We start from the raw sequence: 20,822 nt of genomic DNA, 5'->3' as shown, positions 1-20,822 counted from the left end.
CCTTTCATCAATTTAGAATGTTGGTAGTTCACCATTTAAAAATATGAAGTTTAGTTAGGAGACCTTACTATGTGAAGACTCCAGCGTTATGTTTAGGAGAGATGAATAGAGTACTTTTTGGATCTTTAGTCCTAAAGAAGATTCTAGGGAGAATGAGGAATTGGTAGGTACAGGTATTTAAGAAGAGAGCACAAGTATTGATATGGAGAATTTTGTGCAAGAGATTATGAATTTTAATAAAACTTCTTCTGAAAAGCCAAACTATGGCTCTCATTATAATTTTGGCGTCTTTTCACAAGACCGCCAAAGATACGGGCACCAGAATACTGTCAGTGCTGGCAGTCTTCTGACCACCATATTACGAGTACTGAAGGATTTCCGCCACAATTTGGACGGAAATATTCCTGTAGTCGTGCTGGTGGTCCTAGGCACAGGTGTGATTCCACCATTGTCCCCGCCTCACTAAAAGGACTCCACCAGTCGTATTTCAACCTGTAATATGGCCTGGCGGTGTCCTGATGCGGGGACACTGCCAGCGGTGGAAGCGCCTGGTTCCGTTCCCTGCCGGACGGCTTCCTCGGCCAGACAAAGATAGTCGATTGTTCGACAGGGGAGGGGGTGGGAGGGTCGGGTGTGTTGTATGTGCTCTTATGATTGTGGCAGTAAGTGCGTGTTGGAATGTTTGTGTAAAAGCGTGTATGGGTGTGTATGTGTGAATACGTATATAGATGCATGTGTGTGAATGCGTCTATGTAACTGTTGGTGAATGAGTGTATATGAGGTGCGTGTGGGTATGTGTGTGTGTGTGCGTATGCAGGGAGTGGGTGGGGGGTGCTGTTCCTAGAAGGGGGGTGGGGAAAGGGGGTGCTGTTCTGGAAGGAGGGTGATGGTATGCAAGGGGGTTTCGGCAGGGGGTTGCTGGTATGGAAGGGGGTTGGTGGGTATTGGGATTCAAGGGGGTTGGGGGAGTCGTCTGACAGTAACAGGAAATAAATTTCCGCCAGGATTTTTGGGGCAGTGCTACTGACATGGAAACCCTTGGCAGAAAGCTGATTTGTGGTTCCGTTGGCGGTCTTCAGTGGCTGTCCAACCGACCTGGCAGTACAAGAGTGGATGTGGTGGGTTGACAGAGGCCAACCCGCCACATTCATATTGTGGCAGTCTTTACTGCCGGCCCGTCAGCGGTGAAACTGCCACCATGGCCCTGGTGGTCTTTGGACAGCCAGGGTCAAAATGAGGACCAATGTCTGCATTTGCTGCAGATGCACTCACTATAAAAGTAAAATACGAAATGCAGATGTATTTTCCTAACCTGAAGGGGAAAACGGATAAAAGTGGCAAGAACTTGATGTTTATTTATTTGCAGAGGAGAGTTTTGACTTGTCAACTCTGCAAGCTATATGTAAGTACTGCTATTTTAAGTTAGAGGACAAGAAAAAAACTGCTAGAGCAGTGTATAATAGGATAGAACGTGTGAGTATTCCTGAACATCTACAAGACTTAAATGTAGACAAATCTATCCTTATACAATCTTTACATCCAGTCCATTTCAAGCGATTATACAATTGGAACCAAAAACAGGTGAAATGCAGTTACTAGAATGCCTTAAATAAAGATTAGTGTATTTGCCATTAGACTTTTAAAAAAATGTGGAAACTGTAGGAATAGACAAAGACAATGAAGAGACACTTATTATCCTGGCGAATGGTGTACCGTCTAAGAAATAATCAATTTGGAAAGAGTTGGTTGATGGTTTTAAAGTTAAGTAAGCAACATCATACCTGGTACAAAATATTGTTTATTACAAAAATGTTACTGTTTAGCCTGATGTTCCAAATGTTGATGATGATGTCAGTTAACTACCAAGTGGTCCAATAAAAAAAGTCGATCCAGCCCAATCAGAAAAAAAGACTATTGTATTTGCCGTTAGACTTTAAAACAAGTTTGAAACTGTAGGAATAGACAAAGACAATGAAGAACAGCTTATTATCGTGGTAAATTGTGAACCGACTAAGAAAAAAAACAATTTGGCAAGAGCTGGTTGATGTTAATAAAGTTAAGCAAGCAATATTATCCCTGGCACAAAACAAAGTTTATTACAAAAATGTTAATGTTGAGTCTGATGTTCCAAATGTTGATGATGATGTCAGTCCGCTACTGAGTAGACAAATAGAAAAAGTAGATAAAGCCCGATCAGAAAACATTTATGAGCACTACAGCAGCCATCCATTACATTCCAAAGAAGTCATTGGTGATGCTATAGACCTATTTCAAATGCAGAAACTAAAGGAGCTCCTATGAGTGTGGGGGGAAGAGTTTAGCGGCTCAATGTTTCACCCACTTGTTTCTCACTAGAGTAGGAGGTCGGTATGATGACAGTTCCATACAAATACCAGCAGCTGAATACCAGTCAACACGGTTATATCCAGAGGATTCAAGATTCAGACAATGTATCCCATACATATTTCACCTTCTATTTGAGAGTGACTTGTCTGGACTTTCGTATGCAGTGAACCACATATTAAAAACATGAGTTAATCTTCAAAAAATGATTGCATGAAATGTTGTTAACAAAGTGCAAGAAAGGAATGAAAACTTAGAATACAACTTGATTAATTTAGTGGCATGCCAACTGGCATTAACGAATACTTGTACCATTGTCATGGAGAACTGAAGTGTATGCTGAGAAACCTAGGAACACTAACCTGGCTTTTGACATTGGGTTTAGCACAGTGTGTGTGGGATGATGTTATTCAATTATTGAGACTAGCAAACTCTTATCTAAACTATATCAATTTGAAGACAGCTACAGAACCGTGCTCATTAGATCCTGCTAATGTTTGTAGATATTTCAACCACAGGTTCCAAGCTATGCTTGCTTTTATCTGCAATAAAAGCAATCCTCCTCTTGGAGAAGTAAGTGATTTCTTTTGGTGGAAAGAGTACCAGACAAAAGGTGCTCCTCACATTCACATGCCTCTATGGATAATAGATGCACCCAAATTTGGAGCAGAAAGTGACAAGTCTGTTTTGCCTTTTATAGAACAGTATGTCGCATGTGCTATACCAAAACAGAGTTGTGAAAGTGGTCTTAGAGAACAAGGTTTGCTTTTTCAAATACATAGATGTCTGAAGTACTGTTGTTGTACATAGAGGTCCAAAGAAAACATTTTATAAAAGATGTTGATTTGGATTTCCAAGACTTGTGATTCCAAAAGGAAAAGTGAACAGTTGCTTGTCTTCAGTGAGACACATATTAAGATGGAAACCACCAAAGAACACATACAACAACAAAAAAATTGATGATTCCAAATACATTAATGACTACAATCCTTTGATTTAACAAAATGTGGAATGTTAACATGGATATTCAATTTGTTGCAGAAAACTCCCCTGCTGTGGATCGGTATGTTACATCGCATAGCACAAAATCTTTAAAAAAATGAAATGAAGGCTATGTGGGAGGAAAGTTCTGCAGAGAAGACACTTAGCAAGAAATTGTCTTCTTTCAGCTTGAAAATGCTTTCCAAAGAGAAATGGGGTCCTATAAAGCATGTGTCAGATTGAGTTCAGTAAGTTTGTTCTCAAAATCAAAAGCAATTGTTTGGGTAGGTCTTGATCTATCTACTATAAGAAACATAGTACAGAAGTATTTCCCTAAAATTCAGTACCTAGCAGAGGTTGACCCAGAAAGTACAGATATTATAAAATCAAATATGATGGATACTTACTATCCAAGAAGAAGTCCAAATCTAGAAGACAAGTGCCTTTATGAAATTCTGCAAAACTACAGATTTAAAAGTAATGTAATTAAAAACATAGAAGAAGAAAAATATGCAAGACGTGGATGTGATGGATGCTTAGTGGAGCATGGAAAAACAAAATTTAATTAACCACCAAAAACTAAGCTGTCAAACTCCTGAGAAAGGATATTTTTTCTATTTAGCGATTCAACTGTTCAAACCTTGGCGTACTGAATTAGAATTCCTTGAAGACTATAACTGCTATGAAGATTCTTTTAATGCTGTCAAAGATAGTACTCAGTGTCCCATGTTCAATATCTATTTGCAAATGTTAAATGGTGAGATACAAAAGGAAGAAATGATTGCTGCTGAGGTAGCTTAGGATAGTTCACAAGGCAGCCATAGTTCAGCACCTTCAAGTCAGAATCCTCTTGGAAAACCTATTATTGAAAATTAAGCTGCAATAGCTATGAATGAAGCTGAAACTGCAGTGGAACAAGCTAGACAGGAATCTATAGATCTAGAACTGTTAGTTGGACAACTCAACAATGAACAGAAAGAGATTTGCATTGAAGTAAAAGATAAAAAAGAACGTGGATTATGACATGAGAAAAAGAAATGCAATTGCTCATCATTTGAGCCAATACTATTATAGATTAGTGGTCAGGCAGGTACTTTAGAAAGCTTTTTAATCATAGGCTACTAATGCTACCAGTTGAACATGAGAATAAACTGGGATACCAGAATTTATCTGGTGAAGCTTGTCATGAGGTAGCAAGAGTTTTGAAGAAAATTAAGCTTCTGATTATTGATGAGGTAAGCATGGTTTCAAATCAAAGACTTGCTCTTATCCACCTGCGATTTTAAAAACTGAATACAACATCTTGTTAGGAGGAAATCATTTGATTGTTTTTGGAAACCTACTACAACTTACTTCTGTGAAAGGACAATTTGTTTTTAAAACTCTTTTGCATGAAGAGACACGAAAGTCATTGGGAAGTATTGGCAATGTCAACATTTGGCAATATTATCAATACAAGGAACTTGTGAAAAATATGCGTCAATCTTCTGACATGGGTATGGCAACATTCTAAAGGACATTAGAGTTGAGGTGCTCACACAGGAGGGAACATTCATGCCAGAAAGTTGACTTATTAATAAACTTTTTTCTTCTAAGAAGACAGCAGCAGAGCTAATGTATAAGTTTTGCAAAAAGGGAAAACATATAGGCCCTCATTATGACATTGGTGGTAAATCCCACTTACCACCACGCTGACAGCAGCCAACATACCGCCACCACGGCGGATATCCGTTCACCATATTATGACACACACACACCAACACGTCACTATTCAGCCAGAGACATAACTCTGCCACACCAAAAGTCAGTGATAAACTGGCAGTAGCAAAACCCACACCGTTACGCCAACAGAACAACGCCCATCACATTATGACCCACGAATCACCACGGTGAACATTCAATGGCGGTAAACCATTGGCTGTACATACCGCTGTGCTCAAAATACACACACACATACAAAACAACACCACATTGGACAATTCAAACTATGCACACCTGACACACATACACACACCACACACACACCCACCCACACCACTATAAAACACACACCCACACTACCCACAACCCTTTACAACTACAAACAATTGATAGAGATAGAACCCATGACCACAGATGAGACCAGAGCCACACATCACAATCACCTATACACCAACCACGCACCCCACATCACACACCTTAGCACATCACCCTACACACCCTCACCCACACTACTCACACAACACCCATGGCACCACAGAGACACCCGAAATTCTCAGAGGAGGAGCTAAGGGTCATGGTAGAAGAAATCATCCGGGTAAAGCCACAGCTATTTGGAGCACAGGTGCAGCAGATATCCATTGCTAGGAAGATGGAGCTATGGCGGAGGATCGTGGACAGGGTCAATGCTGTGGGACAGCACCCCAGAACAAGGGTTGACATCAGGAAGAGGTGGAATGACCTACGGGGGAAGGTACGCTCCATTGCAGCAAGACACCAGCTCGCTGTACAGAGGACTGGCGGTGGACCCCCACCTCCTCCCCAACAACTAACAACATGGGAGGAGCAAGTCTTGGCAATCATGCATCCTAAGGGCGTAGCAGGAGTAGGAGGACTGGATTCTGGTAAGTCAACTCTCTACTATTATCACCCCCCTACCTGCATGCCATCACATACCTTCATCCTCACCCTCACCCTCCATCCCATCACATCACCACGTCCCACACACCCCACCATCACATCTCACTCATCCCAATGCCAAGCCCTGCATGCCATACCAATGCATGGACACCACTCACAGACCTGCATGGACACCTATCAGCAAAGCATGCACACTAGAGAGAATCAGGTAGCCCACCACATACCAACTCACACAAGTGACAGCTGCCAGGGCAAATACAAACAAAGAGAGCATCCCACCTGTGCACAATATGTCACACACAGAAACAATAACACTGCATTTACATCCCCACAAGTATCCCAGCCAATGTAAGTGCAGCAGAGGTCCCAGCAATTTCCAGTCCCCCCACAGAAGAGGCCCACAGTGATGACAGCAGCTCTGGTCACCTGGATCTGGTTGACCAACCTGGCCCATCAGGGACCTCTGGACAGTCGGTTACCTAGGCACAGTCCCACACCACCACAGAGCATCCCCCATCAGGAAACACCACCACATCACCCACCCAGCGTACCCAGGATACGTCAATCACCAGTGTGTCCACCGCTACAAGGACCCCAGGGCACACCTTGCCCCCAAGACAATCAGGGACCTGGGGTCAGTGGCAGTGGGTACGCGGTTCAGGGGTCAGAGGCACAGGACAACAGGGAAACTGGGAGGAATGCTGTGCGCCAGGGGGAGGACAGGACCAGGGACTCGACTTTCCAGAAGGCACTCACTGAGATCCTGGGAGCATAGCAACATTCCCAGGATACGCTGGGCCAGATCCTGGCCAACATGCAGGAGAACAGGCAGCTGCATGGGATCAGGGAGGACTTGAAGGCCATTAACACCACCCTGGTCTCCATAGCAACATTATGAGGGAGGCAGTCTTACAATAGTTGGCCCCTGCCACTAGCCAGACTACTGAACTGCCCTCCACCTCCGTTGCCGCTAGTGGGCAGGAGGCCCCGCCACAGGACCAACAGGCCACCAGCAATCCTCCCCCTGCAGAAGGAGAACCACTCTACAAACGTTCCCTGTGATCCAGACAGAAGCCAGAGACTATTGCAAAGACCCCCGCCAGGAAATAAGACTCTCCTGATTGTCACCCTTGTGTCTCACTCAGTCACCCTGTCCACCTTGAACATAGAAGTGGGAAATCACAATGTGAAGAAGGAAAATGCCAATGAAATGTGAAGTTACACTGTCTTACCAGTGTGTTATTAGAAGTATTGACTAATCACTGCAGTTCTGTTGTCCTTATCCTCATCCTCTGCCTCCTCATCTTCACTGTCCACATGGTCCACTGCTGCCACATGGCCATCTCCAGCCTCCTCCTCCTGCAGAAAAGGCACATGGCGTCTCAAGACAAGGCTATGCAAAATGCAGCATGCCACGATTATCTGGCAGGCCGTCTGGGGTGAGTAGCACAGGGATCCTGTTAAATGAAGGCACCGAAACCTGGCCTTCAGGAGGCCAAAGGTACGTTCTATTATCCCTTTTGTTCTCCCATGTGCCTCATTGTAATATTCCTCTGCCCTTGTACTGGGATTTCTCACAGGGGTCAGTAGCCATGATAGGTCGGGGTAACCTGAGTCACCTGCAAACATTGAGGGACAATATTTAGCCACACACTATCCCATATGGCCCAGACCATACCCATACACCAACATCCACTGGGTGGGAACCATGGCTCACCTATTAGCCAGACCCGGTGCCTCTGTAGTTGGCCCATCACATTAGGGATGCTGCTATTCCTCAGGAAAAAAGCATCATGAACAGACCCAGGATACTTAGCATGGACATGGGAGATGTACTGGTCCACCAGGCACACCATGTGGACATTCATGGAGTGAAAACTCTTTCGAGCCTCCCCCCACCACTACCAGCAGCAGCAGCACCACCACCACCTCCGTTGGACAGCCATCCAAGGCTGCAGGGGATGGGCAGGAGCTTCCCCCACAACCACCAGCAGCAGCATCACCACAACCTCCAGTGGGCAGCCGTCTGAGGCTGCAGGGGATGGGCAGGAGCTTCCCCCACCAACCACCACCACTAGAAGCAGCAGCACTACCACCACCAGCAGTGGGCAGCCGTCCGAGGCTGCAGGGAATGGGCAGGAGCCTCCCCCCACCTCTACCAGCAGCAGCAGCACCACCACTGTCACCACTGAACAGCTGTCACCGCCGGCGGACATTCTGTAGACCTGCCTCCCTGGGCTGTTGTGCAGTCTGCCCCCTGCAAATCCTGTGGAGATGACACCCAGTTGAGAGACTGTGACCTTGCACTCCCCAAGATCTGCATCACAGGGCAAGATGCCCCCTCCAGAACCAGTAGGTAAGCCACCCACTCACCCCATCCTCCCCAGGTTGAAGATCACAGGGCACAATACCCCTTCCAGAGCATATGGGCAAGTCACCCACTTGAGAGACTGTGGCCTTGCACTCCCCAGGCCCAAGCACAGGGCATGTTGCCCCCTCCAGAGCATGTGGGCTGGGCAAGTCACCCACTTGAGAGGCTGTTTCCTTGCACGCCCCAGGACCAAGCACCGAGCATGATGCCCCCTCCAGAACATGTGGGCAAGTCACCCACTTGAGAGACTGTGGTCTTGCACTCCCCAGGACCAAGCACAGGGCATGTCGACCCCTCCAGAGCATGTGGGCAAGTCACCCACTTGAGAGACTGTGGCCTTGTACTCCCTATGACGAAGCACATGGCATGTTGTCCCATCCAGGACCAGTGGTGTTGTTCCATCTGCCAGCTGAGGTGCACCCCCATTCTCCGTCCCCCTGAGGTGCCTGCCTATTTTCAAACTGATACCCCTGCAGTGTTCTCTCCGTGTTGTTGCAGGAGACAAGTGGGGCCTTGTACTTTGTCATGTGGCCCTGTGGCCCACACACATTGAGGACTGGGAAGTGTCCTTTGAATTGTACACATGTATATACTTTTAGATTGGCTATAAGTATTTTTACTGTATCAATATTATTACACTCACTTTCATCTATTCGTGTTGTCCTTGCTTTATTCCTGAGGGGTACGGGGTATTTATGTTTTCTTACTGCATCTGATTGTGTGTATGGTGCTGGGGGAAAGGGGTGTGTGTTGCATGTGTGTGTCACTCTTGTTTTCCTCCCACCCCCCTAGTGTGCTAGGCGGCTGTACTCACCGTGGTCGTCTTCGCCATCTTTGGTATTCGTAGTGGAGCAGGACATAGAAGATCATCAGAAAAATCTGCAGCTCGGGCTCCATGGCGGCGTGGTTGTTCCCTATGTCTCCAATGGTGAGTCCTTTCCATTCTGAGCTCTGTTTCTGCCAGGCTTTTGATGTTGGTGGTACCACCCCAGAAAAGGTGGCGGATTGGATTGTCATAATACGGTGGGGGGAACATTGTCTTTTGCCTGGCTGTAGGCGGCTACCGCCGTGGTGGCTGTTGTTTCCGCCCTGGCGGTCGGTGTGGTAAAGTGGCTGTCTATCTGAGCTCCTTCCGCCATGGTCATAATTTGGAGGTATTTACCGCTGGCCTGTTGGCGGTATTACCGCCACTTCATCACCGACCGCCAGGGTTGTAATGAGGGCCATAGGTTCTTTGATGCCTACCTGCATTTAATGATGAATTACTAAAACTTGAGAAGGAAGACAATTTGGATATTTTTGCTATTGACAAAATGGAACACCAAGGAGTAGCTGTACTGCTGAGTGAAAAATTAGAAAATAAGTTGAACTCTTTGGAGAAATCTGCATACAGGAATACTGGACTAGAGAAGTCTTTACGTGTTTGTAGAAACTGTAAAGTAATTTTAAGAAATCATTTTAATGTAGAAGAAGGATTACTAAAGGGTGCCTTGACTACAGTTGTTGATTTTATAAATTTTCCTAACTGTGATCAGGTTGAATTCTTAGCTATAAAGTTTGATCAGGTTAATGTCCTGAAGCAAATTGGATGATGTGTTGTATGCTTTTTGCTTGTGAAAGGTTTTTAAGTCCAACAAAAACTGTTTCCTCTTTGTCTTGCATATGCTGTAATGATCCTCAAGTCTCAAGGCTTAAGTGTTGATACTGCATTTATTAAAATTGGAGCTACAGTTTTTAAAAAACGAGTGTCATATATGGCATTGTCAAGAGTTCGAAAGTCAGCTGGTTTGTTTCTGATTGATTTTGATGAGAAGAAGCTTAGTGCAGATAAAAATTACGTGAGAGAGTACAACAGATTAAAAAGTAAATATGCTCCTCATTTAGGACAGTATCCTGTCTATGAAAAAAGAGTATTTTGTTCTAAACGGAAACTAACAGAAGAATAAAAAAAAAGATTATAGAAAAGACAGAAAGCAAAAGTAAAAAAGAAGGTGTGAAAAAAATGTAACTGGAAAAATGGAGATATAGGGGGTCATTCTGACCTCGGCGGTAAAAGGCCCTTACCGCCGGTCAGAAGTCTGCCATTCTACCGCCGCGGCCGCGGTAGACCGCCACGGTCATTCTGACCACCAACTGTGAAACCGCCAAAAATCCGACATCCAAGGAAGGCCGCCACATCAGCGGGCCGCGGAAAACTGGAGATGACCAAACCTCCACCGTCACGCCAACACAAACACGCCCATGCCATTCTGACCCACGAATCCACGCGGCGGTCTTTCAACCGCGGTATTCCATTGGCGGTACACACCGCCGCGGTCAAAATACACACACAGCACCAAAACACTGCCACATTGGACATTTTGAAATACGCACACCTGAGACACATACAAACAACGCTCCCACACATCCAATCAACTATAAAACACACACCCACATCACCCACAAACCCCCACTAGTTGGAAATCGGAGCGAAGGCGAGAGCGAGAGAGATAGAGATAGCGAGCACAGCATTCGAAAACCCCAACACACACAGGAACACAACTTCATCACCCACACCACATCTACGCACACATCACCACATATCACCACGCACATCACCACAAACACCACCCCACACCTCATCCACACCACCCCATGGCACCCCAAAGACACCCACGGTTTTCGGACCAAGAACTCCAGGTCATGGTGGAGGAAATCATGAGGGTTGAGCCCCAGCTCTTCGGCACACAGGTGCAGCACACCACCATAGCAAGGAAGGCTGAGCTATGGCAAAGGATCGTAGACAGGGTCAACGCTGTGGGACAGCATCCCAGAAATCGGGAAGATATCAGAAAGCGATGGAACGACCTACGGGGGAAGGTGCGCTCGATGATCTCCAGGCACAACATCGCTGTGCAGAAGACTGGCGGCGGACCCCCACTCACCCCACCCCAATTCACAGCATGGGAGCAAGAGGTGGTAAACATCCTGCATCCTGATGGCCTCACTGGAGTACACGGAGGAATGGACTCTGGTAAGTCGAATCTCAACTACTTCACCCCCCCCAACCACCAGCATGCCAACCCCCCCCCAATATCACCCCCCAGCACATAACCTCCCTGCCAATGTCTCACCAGCACAACCCACCCTAAACAACACCAACCCCTGAATGCCAACACAAACCATAGACAGCCACCACCAAAGCATGACCATTGCACATACCCATACACCCCCCCCCAAACCCTCACAACACCTCCCACAAGGGAATGCCAGCACTGGGGGACAAGGGCACCCAAAATGCACGCCATGGCACACACAGAAACAATAACCATACTCCTTCACCCCTGCAGGGCCCGAACGGCAACACACCGCCACGGAGGGTCCAGAGATGTCCATCCCACCCCCAGAACAGGCCCCCAGCAAGGACAGCAGCTCTGTCGACCTAGAACCTGACGACCAGCCCGGACCATCGGGGACCTCTGGACAGTTGGTTCCCCACACACAGACACAGGCCACAGCAGACCCAAACCCCTCTGGGAACACCAGCACAGCTCCCACCCAGCGGGCCCATGCCTCTGTCCCGCGGACGCGTCAATCAGCGGTGTGTCCGCCACTACAGGGCACCCAGGCTGACCCAACACCCCAACAACAACAGGGACCTGGGGGCAGTGGTAGTGGGCACACCGTCCAGGGGACAGAGGCCCGGGGAAACAGGGCAACTGGGAGGGCTGCTGTGCGACAGGGGGGGGAGGACAGGCCCAGGGAACCGACTCTCCAAGAGGCCCTCACCACCATCATGGGAGCATACCATCACTCCCAGGAGACGATGGCGACGGTACTGGCCAGGTTCACCGAGATCCAGGCACAGCAGGAGGAACGGTACATGGGGTTCAGCAATGAACTCCGGGACATCGCTACCGCAATGGGGACCATAGTCCAGGCCCTCAACCGGATAGAAACCACATTGCAGGACCATGTGGCACCGCAAAGGGCCCCTGTCACTAGCCAGGAACAGCCTACCACCTCCGCCGGCGCTAGTGGTCAGGAGGCCCCCACAGAACGACGGGCCACCAGAACCCCACCTCCTGCTGAAGAACAACCACCCCGCAAGAGGAACCTGAGATCTCAAAGGAAAACAGAGTAGGATGCCAAGACCCCCGCCAGTCTAATATCCCCCCGGATGTCATTCCACTGTCCCACAGTGTCACCCTGTCCAACCTTGAACTGCCCCTGCTCCATCCTTCCACAGCCATATGAACAATGCACCTGTGCGACCGAGAACTGGACTCTGCCATGGACATAACTCCACCCTCACCATTCACCGTTTTAATATCATGTACCAAAATATAGCACTAAAAATAAATCACTCATTGCACATAAATCATTCTGGAGTCAGCCTGTATTATTTACAAATGTATAACACATTACTTATCAATAATGTTCTGTTATTTATGTGTGGACAACATACCGATGTCAATAAGCATTAGTCCATGGGCTAACCAAGCAGAAGTCACGCAGTGGGTCATACAGCACTGAAAAGGGAAGGGAAAAGTAAACTTCAGTTTAAAAGAACTGGGGGGAAATACACAAAGTAAAGATGCAGGGGGCATACAGTAAATGGTAAATGGCGTGGGTGATTCCTACCTGTGTGCTACTGAAAATACTGTTGGATAACTCTGTCCCTGTTGTCTGGGTCGTCCTCTTCGTCTTCCTCCTCTTCACTCTCCGCAGGCTCCACAGCTGCTTCAACACCACCATCTGGACCATCCTCCTGCAGGAAGGGCACCTGACGTCGCAATGCCAGATTGTGAAGCATGCAGCAGGCCACGATGATCTGGCACACCTTCTTTGGTGAGTACATCAGGGATCTCCCTGTCATATGTAGGCACCTAAACCTGGCCTTCAGGAGGCCAAAGGTTCTTTCAATGACCCTCCTAGTTCGCCCATGGGCCTCATTGTACCGTTCCTCTGCCCTGGTCCGGGGATTCCTCACTGGGGTCAATAGCCAAGGCAGGTTGGGGTAACCAGAGTCACCAATTAGCCACACACGTTGTCTCTGTAGCTGTTCCATCACATAAGGGATGCTGCTATTTCGCATCACATACGCGTCATGCACTGACCCAGGGAACATGGCATTCACATGGGAGATGTACTGGTCAGCCAAACAGACCACCTGAACGTTCATCGAATGGTAACTTTTCCTGTTTCTGTACACCTGCTCATCGTCTTTTGGGGGTACTAAAGCCACATGGGTCCCATCAATGGCACCAATTATGTTGGGAATATGTCCAAGGGCATAAAAATTACCCTTCACAGTGGCCAAATCTACCTCCTCAGGGAATACAATGTAGCGCTGCATGTGTTTCGTCAGGGCAGACAACACTCTAGACAAGATCTTTGAAAACATAGGCTGAAACATTCCAGATGACATGGCCACTGTTGTCTGGAATGAGCCACTTGCCAGAAAATGGAGGACTGACAGAACCTGCACTAGAGGGGGAATTCCTGTGGGTTGGCGGATGGGGGACATCAGGGCTGGCTCCAGCTGGGCACACAGTTCATGTATAGTGGCTCGGTCAAGTCGGTATCATAGTATGATGTGGCGTTCTTCCATTGTCGACAGGTCCACCAGCGGGCGGTACACGTGAGGATTCATCCTTCTCCTCGCAAGTCCCAGCGGACGGTGCCTAGGAAGGACAACATGGAGCACAGAGTCAAGCAAGTCACAGGTACGTTCACCACTGCATGCATAGCACACGATTATCTATGTATTGAAAGGCGTGTATGTGTGGCAATGCAAGGCCTAGGCCTGTGTGACGCAGTACAAATAATGCCATGTGGGCCCTTGAAATGGCGGCTGCCTGACCTGTGAAGTGGGACAATGGGATGTGAGGTCAATGCGCTGGCGCGGCACACCGTGGCGGTAGGCGGTCGAAGACCGCTATACGAAGCCGCATTGGCTAACATTGAAGCCTATGGGTTTCAGGAGCCAATAATGAGGTGCGCCGGCGGTCGCGGTACGCACCGCCGCGGTACGCACCGCTGCGGGCTTGACCGCCATTTTCTATCTGCTTAATCACTCGAGACCTGATCTTCCACAGGAGAGGACCTATACTGCAAGTGCTGCTGTGACCTCGGTCTGGAAGTGACAATGGCTGCTGCGACTGGGGAAAGGGCCCCCGCCTTCAGTTCCGAAGAGTTGGAGAAGCTCGTGGACGGGGTCCTCCCCCAGTATGCGTTACTCTACGGTCCTCCAGACCAACAGGTAAGTACACTGGGTGCACATTGAATGGGCTATGCCTGTGTGGCGTGGGGTGGATGCTAAGTTGGTGGGGGGCAAATGAGGAGTGCAACGCACGACAGATGAGAGCATGTGCCATATGGCAAGGTTGGGGAGGGGGGGCCAATCGCATCTAACATGCAAGAATATGATGATTTCTCCTTCCCACCCTGTACATGTCAAATAGGTCAGCGCCCATCAGAAAGTGGACATATGGCGTGCCACCGCCAAGGAAGTCCGGTCCCTGGGGGTCCACGTCAGACGGGGCACCCACTGCCGCAAGAGGTGGGAGGACATCCGCCGCGGGACCAGGAAGACCGCCGAGTCACTGCTGGGGATGGCCTCCCAACGTAGGAGGGGTGCCAGTCGTACCCTGACCCCCCTGATGTCCCGGATCCTGGCGGTGGCCTACCCTGATTTGGATGGGCACTTGAGGACATCACAGCAGACACAAGGGGGTGAGTATCAGCACATTCTGCTATCTCTCTGCGCAGTGGAGGCGTCTGGGTGGGGGAGGAGAGTTGGGGGTGACATTAGGCCAGGGCGCTTTCTGTTGTGCAGTCCGCTCCTTTAGGCATGGCCCTGTGCTCCCGGACCCCACCTCTGTAGGGTGACAAGTACAGCTATCGATGGTCCAGCATCGCACATGTGCGCCTTTGGCGTCTCTAGACCTGTAGTCCTAGTCCGAAGTACTGAGTAGTGTACCCCAAATGCGCGGCTTAGTGCTTGAGGCTCCTGTGTCTGTCCTCTCCGCCAACGGTGTTGACATTGCATGCACTCAACCTGGTCTTCGTTTTTCTCCCCCCACCCTTCTTCTTCGTCTTCTTGTGCATCTGTGCATTAGCATCATCAGGCGGAGGAGATATGGCATCGGAGCACGAGGGATCTGCAAGTCACAAGGCCCAGGTGGGACCAGGAACAGACACAGAGGGCACCAGTGATCCGGAGGGCGAGGGGAGCACCACAACGGGGACAGGTGGTGACACCAGCGACAGCGACACGTCCTCGGATGGGAGCTCCCTAGCGGTGGCGGCAACATCCGGGCCCCCCGCCTCTCCAGGTACAGCCGCCACCCAGCGCACCAGCCCCACCCTCCCAGCAGCCCCTCAGCCTACGCTCCGTGCCCGCTCGCCCAGGAAGGCGGGCGTCTCCTTCGCCCCAGGCACCTCAGCCCCTGCCCCTGTTACCCCTGCTGCCCTCAGTGAGGAGGTCATTGATCTCCTCAGGACACTCATTGTTGGGCAGACTACCCTTTTGAATGCCATCCAGGGGGTAGAAAGGGAGGTGCATCGGAGCAATGCCTACCTGGAGGGCATTCATTGGGGTCAGGCTGCCCATCAACGATCGTTCAATGCTCTGGCCTCAGCACTGACGGCAGCCATTGTCCCTGTTTCCAGCCTCCCTCTTCTGACTGCCTCCAGCCTGTCTCTGTCTCCTGTTCCTCAGCCTATCCCATCCACACCATCAGACCAGCCTGCTCACACCTCAACACCCAAGGGAAGCTCATCCAGACACAGGCACCACAGAAGCCACAAGCATTCACGCAAGTGCAGACATTCCAACAGTCACTACCACCTCTGTGTCCCCCACCTCCTTGTCTCCCTCCTCCCTCCCTGTCACGTCTACACTCACACCTGCATGCACACCACCATCAGCCAGTGCTTCCATCACCAGCACACCCTCCAGTCCAGTCCGCACACGTGCAGTCACCACCCCCACTACCATTTACACGTCCCCTGTGTCCTCTCCCACTGTGTCTGTCACCCCCTCTTCCAAGACACACAAACGCAGGCAGGCACCCACCCAACAGCCATCCACCTCACAACAGCCTCCAGCACATGCACCTGCACCCAAAGACAGCACACCTGACTCTCCTACAACCACATCCTCTTCCTCCACTTCCATCTCCACTTCTCCTACCTTTTACCTTGGTCCTAAGAAAGTTTTCCTTGCTAATCTTGACCTCTTTCCCTCCACTGACCCACCCCCTCCATCTGCAAAGAGTCCCAAGAGCACCTCAGCCACCACCAGCCCAGCTTCGGGTGTCACTGTGGTGCATGGGTTCTGGAGCCCACCCTTTGCCAGCAGTGACACCTCAATCAGCAGCAAGGGGACAGCCAGCCCCCCACCAGGCAAGAAGACCAGGAAGGAAGAGGGCCGCCGTGAGAGGACTGAAATGGCTGCCCCCAAGGAGCCAAGTTCTCCCACATCACCAGCCACAACAGCTAGGGGAGGCAAGGGCCCGAGAGCCCCATCTAAGGAGCGAAAGGGCAGCAGGGCGGAAAAGTCAGCCAGCAGGAGCGCGGAGCAGGAGGGGCCCACAAGCCCCATCCCGGGTGTTAGGAAGGACACCAAAGGGCCCAGGACTCCGTCACCGAAGGGTCCAGCAACAGCACGGTCGGAGGGCGAGTGAGCAGGGAGTCCAGGCCAGGTCTGGCTCCCTTGACCTACTGGACGAGCACCGCTGAAGAGGGCCCCGCCGTGCAGAACAGCACCGCTGAACAGGTCCCCGCCGTGCAGAAGAGCACCGCTGAAGAGGGCCCCGCCGTGCAGAAGAGCACCGCTGAAGAGGGCCCCGCCGTGCAGAAGAGCACCGCTGAAGAGGGCCCCGCCGTGCAGAAGAGCACCGCTGAAGAGGGCCCCGCCGTGGAGAAGAGCACCGCTGAACAGGGCCCCGCCGTGCAGAAGAGCACCGCTGAAGAGGGCCCCGCCGTGCAGAAGAGCACCGCTGAAGAGGGCCCCGCCGTGCAGAAGAGCACCGCTGAACAGGGCCCCGCCATCTCAAGCACCGCTCCGCTGGGCCCCGCCATCTCAAGCACCACTCCGCTGGGCCCTTCATCTCAAGCACCACTCCGCTGGGCCCTTCATCTCAAGCACCGCTCCGCTGGGCCCTTCATCTCAAGCACCGCTCCGCTGGGCCCCGCCATCTCAAGCACCGCTCCGCTGGGCCCTTCCTGTCAAGCACCACTCCGCTGGGCCCTTCATCTCAAGCACCGCTCCGCTGGGCACCGCCGTCTCAAGCACCGCTCCGCTGGGCCCCGCCATCTCAAGCACCGCTCCGCTGGGCCCTTCATCTCAAGCACCGCTCCGCTGGGCCCGCCGTCTCAAGCACCGTTCGCGGGCCCCGCCATCTCAAGCACCGCTCCGCTGGCCCCCGCCATCTCAAGCACCACTCCGCTGGGCCCTTCCTGTCAAGCACCGCTCCGCTGGGCCCCGCCATCTCAAGCACCGCTCCGCTGGGCACCGCCGTCTCAAGCACCGCTCCGCTGGGCCCCACCATCTCAAGCACCGCTCCGCTGGGCCCTTCCTGTCAAGCACCGCTCCGCTGGGCCCCGCCATCTCAAGCACCGCTCCGCTGGGCCCTTCATCTCAAGCACCGCTCCGCTGGGCCCCGCCATCTCAAGCACCGCTCCGCTGGGCCCTTCATCTCAAGCACCGCTCCGCTGGGCACCGCCGTCTCAAGCACCGCTCCGCTGGGCCCCGCCATCTCAAGCACCGCTCCGCTGGGCCCTTCATCTCAAGCACCGCTCCACTGGGCCCCGCCGTCTCAAGCACCGCTCCGCTGGGCCCCGCCATCTCAAGCACCGCTCCGCTGGGCCCCGCCATCTCAAGCACCGCTCCGCTGGGCCCTTCCTGTCAAGCACCGCTCCGCTGGGCCCCGCCATCTCAAGCACCGCTCCGCTGGGCACCGCCATCTCAAGCACCGCTCCGCTGGGCCCCGCCATCTCAAGCACCGCTCCGCTGGGCCCTTCCTGTCATGCACTGTTAATGGTTCACTGTGCCCACCATGCCTCCTCCTTGACCAGTGGAGACTGTAATCCACCTGATGGACTGTGGCTTTGCACTCCCCAGGATGGCCGAGTGGGCAACCCACCCACTGTAGAGACTTGAGAGACTGTGGCTTTGCACTCCCCAGGATGGCCGAGTGGGCATCCCACCCACTGTAGAGACTTGAGAGACTGTGGCTTTGCACTCCCCAGGATGGCCGAGTGGGCAACCCACCCACTGTAGAGACTTGAGAGACTGTGGCTTTGCACTCCCCAGGATGGCCGAGTGGGCATCCCACCCACTGTAGAGACTTGAGAGATTGTGGCTTTGCACTCCCCAGGATGGCCGAGTGGGCATCCCACCCACTGTAGAGACTTGAGAGACTGTGGCTTTGCACTCCCCAGGATGGCCGAGTGGGCAACCCACCCACTGTAGAGACTTGAGAGACTGTGGCTTTGCACTCCCCAGGATGGCTGAGTGGGCATCCCACCCACTGTAGAGACTTGAGAGATTGTGGCTTTGCACTCCCCAGGATGGCCGAGTGGGCATCCCACCCACTGTAGAGACTTGAGAGACTGTGGCTTTGCACTCCCCAGGATGGCCGAGTGGGCAACCCACCCACTGTAGAGACTTGAGAGACTGTGGCTTTGCACTCACCAGGATGGCCGAGTGGGCATGGTGGCCCCTTCGTGGATCTGGCGTCGTGGACTCATGTGGCTGTGGTGCCCCCCCCCTTCCCTTCCCCCTGAGGTGCCTGTAGGTTTTTCATCAGATGCCCCTGCAGTGGTCTTTCCAAAGGACTCAGGTCTCCTGTGTGGGCTTTGCCCTTGTGTTGCTACACTTTGGCCCACGGACACTTTGAATCTCGTTAGTTGTGCAGGACTTATTGCCTCGGTTTTTCGTATGCACTGGATATTGATTTTGGATTTTTGAGTTGTTATTGCTATTTGACCGTGACTTATCAGTGGTTTTTGTTTCCCATAAATTTCGAGTCACTATTTAATTATGTCCTTGTTTTCTTTACGGGGTTTGGGTGGTTTCACTGTGACTTGTTGCTCTGCATTGGTGTGTACATGGTTTGGGGGGGTGGGTGTATCGCGTATGTGTGTGCACGTGACCTTTCGTCCTCCCCCCTCCCCTGTGTCGTAGGTGCAGTACTCACCGTTGTCGTCTGCGCCGGCGTTCGTACTCGTGGTAGATGAGCAGGTAGACGAGAGCAGGTAGGATGTTTAATTCGGGTTCCATGCTGTCCTCCTTCCTCGTGGAGTGCGTAGAGGTGCGCGTTTTCCCGTTCGTAGTCTGTTTCCACCGTGTTTTTATCGGCGGTGCTCCTGCCCCGGAAAAGGTGGCGGATTGGCCGGTCATGATAGTGTGGGCGGAACATTGTCTGCCGCCTGGCTGTTGGCGGTGACCGCCGCGCTGTTTGTCGGTCCCGCCGTGGCGGTCGGAGTGTTAAGTTGGCGGGCCGTGTTGGCGGTTCCCGCCAGGGTCAGAATTTCATTTTTTGGACCGCCGGCCTGTTGGCGGGTTGGCCGCCGCTTTATCACCGACCGCCAGGGTTAGAATCACCCCCATAGTAGGTTACCAGTGTTCTCTTCCCTTACATGTGGTAAATCCAAGACATACCAAGGAACACATTCTGCACAGCACTATGTAATTGCCTTCAAAGCTTAACTCATGACAGGAATGTCATACTTTCTGCTTCAGGCATCTGCCAACTAGCAGACAAATATAGTGGATTTGTAGTATTTACTCTAAACGATCGACAAGATGGCAGGAATTTATTATGGTGATCCTTGGAGTTTTAGAAGATGACACTGTGCATATTGATGATATATTTGGACACAGTTATACATGTAACCATGAGTGTTAAGAATACTCTTTCTTATCTACCTCTGAAAATAAATCTGAGCAATTCCTCTACTTAAGTCTGCCAGATTGCAAACATGTGTCTTTTAATGAACTACTAAAAAAAGAGTGACCAAAAGATGACCTGTCCAGCTTGGAAATCTAGTGTATTGTCTACATTGTTTGTACAGAGAAGTGGTAAATACATTATAACAATGTTTCAATGATGTAGAGCAAATGGTTCAAAATTGGATACCAAGATTACAAACTTTAAAACAGGTCAAATAACAATATCTAGGAGAAAGTACTGTACTTTGGCTACTATCTATATTAAGGCCTTAATATTTCATCTGGACATCATACTGTATATTTGAAGACACAAACTGGGTGGACAGAATGCAATAATAGAAGTTTGCAATTCAAGCAAAAACTAGTTTTCAATCTCCTCATTCATATTTTTTGTTTCTTCAACCAAAGTTCTAAGGTGGATGAGTGGTATTTTGGATACAGTGTTCTTCCTATGTGGATTTACCACATCATTCAGGCTAACAAGGGTGATGTCCTCAACACAATGTGAAAAAACGTTTTGTCAACAAAATATATTCAAATCTTTTTCAGGAAAGAGACAGGTAT

The sequence above is a fragment of the Pleurodeles waltl genome, chromosome 1_1, assembly GCF_031143425.1.
Source record: "Pleurodeles waltl isolate 20211129_DDA chromosome 1_1, aPleWal1.hap1.20221129, whole genome shotgun sequence".
Classification (NCBI taxonomy): domain Eukaryota; kingdom Metazoa; phylum Chordata; class Amphibia; order Caudata; family Salamandridae; genus Pleurodeles; species Pleurodeles waltl.
This window is presented reverse-complemented; position numbering follows the sequence as displayed.